Source organism: Habropoda laboriosa, unplaced genomic scaffold, assembly GCF_001263275.1.
Source record: "Habropoda laboriosa isolate 0110345459 unplaced genomic scaffold, ASM126327v1 scaffold147, whole genome shotgun sequence".
NCBI classification, from domain to species: domain Eukaryota; kingdom Metazoa; phylum Arthropoda; class Insecta; order Hymenoptera; family Apidae; genus Habropoda; species Habropoda laboriosa.
The window spans coordinates 1,102,054-1,111,165 of NW_017100256.1; positions in this window are offsets into that span (position 1 = coordinate 1,102,054).

Below are 9,112 nucleotides of genomic sequence, written 5' to 3' on the forward strand. Positions count from 1 at the left end.
CTATTTTCTAATCTTCTAAATTACCAAATCGTTTCGTATACCAATTCTCTGTTGCCCCGAATCGGCAAGAATGTAAAGTTACACAGATAGAAGTGCACAGTAGTTTGCACGCGGGAGTGAAGACGCAGGGTAAAAGAACGCGAAGAATTCGTTCAATTTCTACTTGCTCATTCTCCATATATTTTCATGCAAGTGTTTTCGCGCGAGTGAACCGGTTACTTGCACAGTTTTGTGACAGGAATCTTCGCTACGAAGAGAATTAAAAGTCATATATCTCTGTGTGAAGTACACGTGTTGTCATATGAACGGGACAGATGAATATAGACGATGAAAGTTTGTTAAAATATATTTGTGCATAGAAGAGAATTCGTTGCTGGACAACATCTATATGGTGAGTCCTACTTGTCGTTGATCTATGTTGTTCTTTTAGAGATTAGTCATTGTTCGAGTGAAACTTTTTACACGTTAGCGAATAAACGAAATCTGTGTCCGTTGTAATTTTATTCGTTGTCGAATCGGAATGTGTGCTCGAATAAAAATCTGCATGTTCGATGTTCTTCGTGCTTATGAATTTCTATGGAATATCAATCGTACGTACTTTACGTCTCTAACAAATATACGAATAATTATTTATGTGTCAAACATTCGAAAGCTAAATTAATCATCTGTTCAATTTTCTTACCAAGTGATATGTTTCGCGTAGGTACACCTGTTGCGGTGCATAATTCACTTACCATAACTAAAGGTGCGCAAACATATTCATATACAAAAAGTTTCGTTACACAAATAAAATGCTGTGTTAAAATCTTATTCCGCTGTATTTGTAAATAACAATTTTAGTGTTTGGTTACACTTTCGTCGTTTGAACGAGTTTATGCACTATGTTCAAAAATATGTTTCGATTCGCCGTTTTATCGAGTATAAACTTCACTATCGCGTATGTCATTCTTCTGACGTAACCGTGGACTATTAACGACGATAAAAGTGGGAAGAAAGATTTTTTTAACGTTGAGAACGAACGTAGGGATTTCGCGAAGATAATGATCGGTCGATAGACGACAATTTCGAAGTTGGTACCTACCTTCGGTTCGACCGTTTCAGATCTGTCGTGTTTCGAGCAGTGATAAACGTGATGAAAACTATAAAGACGAAAGTTTCCTCAGTACTCACGAGGTAATTTTTTAAGAGTAACCAACGTCGTGCAATTCTTTGCCAAGTTCTCGTACAAATTGCAAACGTTGTCGTAAAAATGGAAATTTCGAATATACATACATATTTGAATATGTATCTTTTTGTTTTATCTTTCCTGTAGTGTCGTACGTACAGTTTACTCCTTATGAAAACGTTAAAAACCAAATAAATAACGTGGGTTTAAATTTATAATCAAGTTTCAAAATCAATAATTGCCAAATGTAATGCTCTTTTTGTTTTTAAGAAGAAAGTTAACAATGCATCGTTAGAAATAATAGCTATCGAAAATCTTTGCCGCACATAAGGTGCATCACCGTTGTACTTGTAGTGCAAACATCGCCTCTAATTAAATGCAAAACAATTTCAAAGCTCTGAGATATAAAACATTTTCCCATTATAATAAATATTCATACAAACCGTCCCAGTAACCAATTTAAACCAGTGCCATGATGGAATCATTGAATAAGCAGACTGCGACAAGTATCGTCGATTAATGCATGTCTATAGATACAGGATGTCCCATTTAAATCAGTCCCTTTAAATATCTACGAAACTGTTGACGATACCAAAATATGTTTCAGATAAAAGTTGAATGGTTTCAAGGGGCACATAATTTGATATAAGTAGTTCTTTCTCATAGGTGAACGCATAGAAAACATATGAAGGTTAGGTTCGTGCTTTTTTCTTCTTGATGGAATTATATATTTTTTTATTTGTTTTTCAATGGAACTGTATTTTTTGAATTATATATTTCTAATAACCGACACGATTAATGCAGCTTCATAAGTGGTCTCGTTAAAAGAAACAAAAGATAAATCAATGATACAGTGAGAAACAGAATGGAAGAAAACAGCTCCACCTCGTATGAAAAAATATTACCCAGTACTTTTTCAGAAACCATAAATCGACCGCTAGATTACCCAGGAGGGACTGCAACACGCATTGAAAGTGGTAACTCCAAGATTACACATTCACATCTCCAGACAAGTGAAGCAGTCTCCCCTATGTGACGAGTGCAACTCGCTAATTACAACAGATCAGTTGACTCTTTCGCTGCAGCAGATTTTAGTGCGCAACGCGCGTGGCAGACGATAGATGTTCAATGACGGCCGCAAAATCGTTCATTTTGAGGTTTCAAAATTAAAAAAAATTCTTTTACAATTTTGAAAATTAAAAAGAATTAAGGATTAACGTAAGGTGAAAGTGTACCAAACATGAGGGCACAGTTAGAGCAAATTTTCAAAACACCTATGGGAGCCCAGCAGCAGTGAAAGGGTTAATTCTAAATTGCTCGAAGTATAATGCACACTTTGCAATAAATAAAAACTACAACGCCTTTTTAAGATGTAAGGTAACGAAAGCAGAGATCGCAAAAGAACAATTGCTGAGAGGAGACGGGGCAGGCTTGGTGTACATGAGAGTAATAAGTGAAAAAATAGAGAGGAAGGAGAAAGAGACTGGAATTCATAGTCAAATCCAAAGATATTTCCATAAATTACGCGCTGTTTATTCGAAGAGATTCCCATAAATTAGGCGCTATTATTTGAAGGCATAGTGCAATAATCCGCATTATAATTTCATTTCATTTCATTTAAGTCTAAATCTAAGTTAACTGGAATAAAAAGAAAAATGAAGATGTGAGTAGTGTAAGAGACAAAATAGCAATACACGTATAACCGGAAGCCCTCCTAAGCCGTAAGGCACGGAGTATGTATAATAAATAATAATAATAAATACAAGGCCTTTTTAAAAGTAGCCTCGAAGTGGAGAAAATTCACGATTTTCTGAGATTCGAACAAATTAGTACAATCTTGCAGTTGATGCGACACGAATGATAATTAAAAGGAAAAAAGAAGAGAAAAGAAGAATAAGAAATTTTTCTTTCTTTATTATGTTATCACTCATGCATGATACGAAAGCATTAAATGTTGAACGAAGATCAGGTTGCTTCCGAGTATAATCGAGTAGAAAGCTATGATAAACGGATAATTGAAAATAGAGTCAACGAACTCGTATAATCCTGCCACGTGAGTATATCGATCCTTCGCCGCTATACGTTTCTAACCACGTACAATTGGACTCATATCAAGTTAGATTGATTTTCCAACTACAGTGTGCACAAAATTCGATGGAACCGTATCTGTTTTATCTTTCTGCACAGGTCTTGCAAATCGATTTATATAAATATTCAATATTTGAAGACGCTATATTGAGAACCGAATTATCTAACATTTTTGCATCCAAGAACAGAATGGAAAACTTTTAGGAATATAAGTTCAAATTAAGCAAGAAAGGGTCTAGAAGAAAACTTATTTGAAAATTTTACCAATTTTCCTTGCTATAGGTATATTCTAACAAGGGAACATACCGAAGTGATAATCATCGATTTTAATGAAACTTCGGTATATGGTAGTACTCGAAAAAATATTCGACGCGTATTTTTCTATGTCGGCAATCGTCCACAATGAAGGGGTGAAAATGGTCCTCAAAGATGAGGGTAATAACAAATTTGGTCGAAATTATTTATTATTTGTCAATGTACACTATACCTCTATGACTAATATTTTACGAGATATTAGACTAAATATATTTACTGCCTCCAACTTTGACGACGATTTTCACCCCTTCACTGTGGACGATATAAAAAAAATGCGTGTCGAATATTTTTTTGGAAATTACTACACAGGGTGGCTCGCTGAATAGGATCACCTAAATATGTGCCTTATTTGTAGTTGTATGAAAAAACTTCTCAGGACAAAGTTACACTATTTCAGGGGGCACATGTAATAGTGGAAACGGTTTCTTAAGGTCATTTATTTTTTTTTAAATGGAACCCTATATTTTGTTTTCCTGTATCCTTGTAGAGAGTGAAGAAACAAATTTGACGACCTCAATAACCATACCATCCCCTTCGTTCAATTTCGAGATATTTGTATCCAAAGATAATTAAAATTTCCTGAAGATTTACTCAAGAATATCGAGTTACAGAAACATTACACGATGGTTGTCGACCGCGTTATTCGACGTGTGCAAGGACAGTGTTAGATAGAATGTTTAGAGGACGTTGGATCGGACGACGAGGAACTGTGTGTGTGGCCAGCTCGTTCTCCTGACCTTACTCCACTAGATTTTTATCTGTCGGATAAACTAAAAGGTATGGTTTATCGTGAGAAACCAACAAGATAATATGAAGGAGAGAATTGCAGCTGCATATGACTTTGAAAAAGAAAATTTCATGGATATGAAAGTAGCAATTTCGAAAAATTATCCATTTTTTCAGGGAACTACAGAAATCTTTATCAAAGAAATACAGAGAAAGTCTGCCGCAAAGATAACACATTTTATATCTCAAGTAGAATGATTTTAAGTTCTGACGTTTCTCTTAACAACTATCATGTAATTTTAAAAAGGTTCATTCGTCTTTTTCAGCAAAAATATCACCTCGTATCTGTTAATGTTACACCTTTCGATCTTTCTGCAAGCTGCCAAATGCATTTTGTGTATTCGTACTTTTTCCATTCATTATCAAAGAGAAGTTTCTTAAAGCAAGCACTATCTTCAAGCGAACTGTATTTTCTGCCGTTTAAATATTTGTACGATCTTTACCGAATGTCTGATAAACGCTGCGCTAACGAAAATATCTTCAGCTGACCTCCTTTATGCTCTGCAAACAATATTTGTAGAAATGGTTTGTTAAGCCTAGCTCAGGCTAAATTTATGACTATCAAATGAAGCTGCGTCCGAACAAAAAATAACAATTATGCAGCTTTTGTATTTCTTGGACTGCTCGTTTCGTTGAGAAAATCTCGATGAACGTTGCAATTTTACATTGCTAATTAGCGAAGAAAAGAATTATCACTTCTGTACCTGAAGTTAATCAACCGTAGTACCAAAAAGGTGCAACGGTAGCAATTTATAAGTATTCCAAAATATTAAATAATGTAAAAAAAGAATTTGTTTGTATATATTGTTAACCCTTTGTAGGTAAACATATTTTTTCACACTTCGTAAAAGTGTCCAAGTCTAATTTTTTTACTGTTTCGAGCATTGAAAAAAACTGAAAAAATTCTGGAATACATATCAAAGTCTCTACTACATTATACAATTGTCGTTAAGTCAAATGTTTCAAACTTATTTCAATAAAAATTTCACTTGGGTCATCGAAGACCCAGATTACCTACAGAGGGTTAAATAGAAATTTATTGTCGGGGAATTATATTTCAAAATTTTTGTTCTATATAAGATACGGAATTCCTATTCCACGTAGAATAGAAAATTGAAAAACAGGCTAAACTAATTACAGATTATTAGCTAAATATAGTTAGTATTAGTGGGTATAAGAATTTCGATAAACATATCGTTTCATATTTCCCCAATTTAAAAAACCTTAGACTTTAGTGAAAGTCAGAGAATTGATAGAGTACTCGATCTGACAAAAGGAAGTTCTCTTTTCATGCTCACGAGTCGACTATAATGTTCCTGGTAGTCGAGCTTTACTTCATTGCCTATCGATCACTTTAATACATAGTGTCATATTGCTGTAACACAGGATAGATCAAAGAGACTGATAGGTGATGCGCATTCGAGTAAAAACTGGTTTCATTTCTGTGCTTCGCGAAGCCATAGTATCATCTTAATTCTTGCTTAGGCATTGAAATGCTATTAAAGCGAATATCAATCGCAAATGGCCTCTCACGGCCAGATTTATTAAAAGCTTGTTAGAAAATTCATAAGCGTACAATTATTCTGATAAACTTGAAATGATTTAGAACGGAGGATGTTCAAAAAAGGTCAATTTTGGCATACGGCCGGAACGAAAAATTTTTTTACAGCATAATTCTACGCATTCTAAGGAACGAAAAATGTAATTGTCATTTTTCCCGGAAATGATGGGAAAGTTATGAGAAATTATAACTTATATTCCGTCTCGTTTTTTTCGGACGATGATCTGTTTGTAAATTAACCACTTAGAAACTCATATTGAGTATTATTTACAAAGATTGTTGTACATTAGTGTTTAATAAAAACCAAAAATAATTAATGACAAATTAATCGAAACAAGGAATTCTTTGATGACACAATGCTTATATTCTAAGCAATCAGATGAAATTTATTAAAATTATGAGATTATAAAATTCTAAGATAAATGGACGTCAATATAAAGAAGAATGTTAAAGAAAGGCCGATGTTATAATAAACTATCGTAAATACAATAAAAAAGTAAGACTGTAACAAAATTTGCATTTCTTAACTGTGTATCACTAATTTTTTTTCCAGACTTTTTTTACTCGTACGAGAGTTCTGTCAAGAATACGAAACTGCGTCGTGATTGCAAAGCAACTGTTTATTCGAGTTGTAACTCTCAGAGAGTTGAGCGATGCTCTCAGACAGTCACTCTCAGACGCAGTGTCCACTCGCGAGAGATACTCTCGAGAGCAACTCGCGATAGTTTTACTCTGGAAAGGACAGCTAGCTTTATGTTTGGCTCGATTTACGTACAGCGACCCAGGCTCGCGTTTCTTATGTTTGGCTCGCAATAAATATCATGAGTTCTAAGAAGTTAAGGCCTAGAATTTTTCCCAGAACAGTTGCGAGCGTACGGCGATCAGAAATCGGGCAGGACGCGACTCGTCCACAGTCAGTGTTTACGTGCGTGGCTGTCGAACGAGTGCCTCGACGAACGTCGCTTATACTGCGCGATTATAGTCTTGTAGGGAATACATCGAACAACGCGTTTTCGATTATACGCGGATTTCCAATCAATTTACGTACTTAGCATATTCGTTCGTGTGAGTTAAGTGCCGCTGCATACAAGCAGCTAGTGCACAGAATTCAAGTACACAACGAACAGCTCAGCTTGGGAAAAAAATCAAAGAAAAGCGTGTCTCTGCGAGCTACACAGCTACAGTTTCGCGGTATGTGTGTGCGTGAATATGTATGCATATATACGTACACAATTGAATGATTGAGTTAATTGAAAATAGAGGAGAGCCTACGTATAGCTAATTAGATCAATTACTGCAACAATTTCGTTTTCTCGTATCCTAAGTTTATTTTTCTTGTAATAAGATGTGTTATAGCTATGAAACAACAACAAATTAGTTTTTTTTACCGTTGTCTCCCCGAGACATATACATATTCTATCCTTTTCTGGAAAAACACTGTCTCTTAGTAAACAACTAAGTCTTTACACACGACCTACTTCGTTTGTCATTATTCTAACCACAATATACGACAATTGACACGCAGTGCAGATGATCAGACTTCAGTTTTCCGTAAAACCGGGGGATGGTTCCCAACTACGTGGATTTTCATCTATACGGACAGTCGACGTCTCTAAACCTACGCGTAGTTCAACAGAACACTGTATACATATACATATGTGTTTAGACTGATATGTAAGATGATACTTTTTCCTCTGGCTTTCATAGTGGATACACAGTTAAGAAATGCAAATTCTGTTAGAGTCTTACTTTTTTATTGTTTCCCTGTCATGACGATTATTTTATTATATTTACGATAGTTTATTATAACTTTTATCACTTCTAGAATAAATAATTATTGGTTTCTTATTGCTTCGAATATAAGCATTCTGTCATCAAAGAATTCCTTGTTTCGATTAATTTGTCATTAATTATTTTTGGTTTTTATTAAACACTAATGTACAACAATCTTTGTAAATAATACTCAATATGAGTTTCTAAGTGGTTAATTTACGAACAGATCATCATCCGAAGAAAACGAGAATATTAAGTTACAAGTATGGTCATACTCTTACCTTGAACCGCATTTTTCATAACGTTCCCATCATTTCCGGGAAAAATGACATTTTTCGTTCCTTAGGATGCGTAGAATCATGCTGCAAAAAAAATTTTTCGTTCCAGCCGTATGCCAAAATTAGCCTTTCTTTAACACTCTCCTTTTGTTTAATTTAAATTTTTCATTTTTGTCGCTACAAGGAAATACAATTTTCATATTTTGAACAGATTTAAATGTAATCACCATTTTTCAAATTTTTATCAGTGTATTTTGTGGACAGTAAGAATATATTTGCAGAAATTAATTAATGGAGTTCAGTATGCAATCTGATAACAATTATTCAATATTATTAGATTGCATGCATAACTGATGTGCGTTATAAATTAATAATCAAAATTGAAGAATCAGTTGCCAAAGAGATAACAAATTTAAACTAAATTAAATAAGAAATAAATTGTATTATTTCAAAGACTACATTTGTTGTGTATACTGATATGTTTGAAGTTTATGGTTTTAATGGTAGGGCAGGTCTACATAAACTAATCAATATACTCAACCTATTTAATTTTGTATCCTATGGTTGCTGTGGCTTATAATTTAATTACCAAAGTCAAACGCTTGCAAGTACTATACATAGGTAGGTACAAACATGAAAAACCTCAAAGAGAAATAATTTAAATTTTACACATTAATTAATTATTTTTTCCTCCTACTTCAGTATTATTAAATGTATTATTAAATGCAGTATTATCCAAACTATAAGATTATAAATTTGAAGAAATAGAATATTTATATCAAATGCGAATTTATTGTTTATCTTTTTATAGAAAACTTTTCTTACCAAAATACGTAAGTTCCGTATTCTATGAATGATTACGTCACAGATATTAGTCATGACGAATACCAAGGGACATTTTCCAGTACTCTGACGTTACTAAACTAATCACGATGATATCACGTGATATAGAATGTTTCAAGATTGCAGATGCAAAATTAGTATTTGATTAATGGAGAAAGTAGAAAGGCAGACAATAAATAATTTAATCCAAATTGGAAAATTAACCGATTTAGAGATGTCATATTTAAAAATAGAAATTCATATTATTAAACATATATTACTACACAATCAAAATATCAATTTAAATATATATTTTTTAATAAC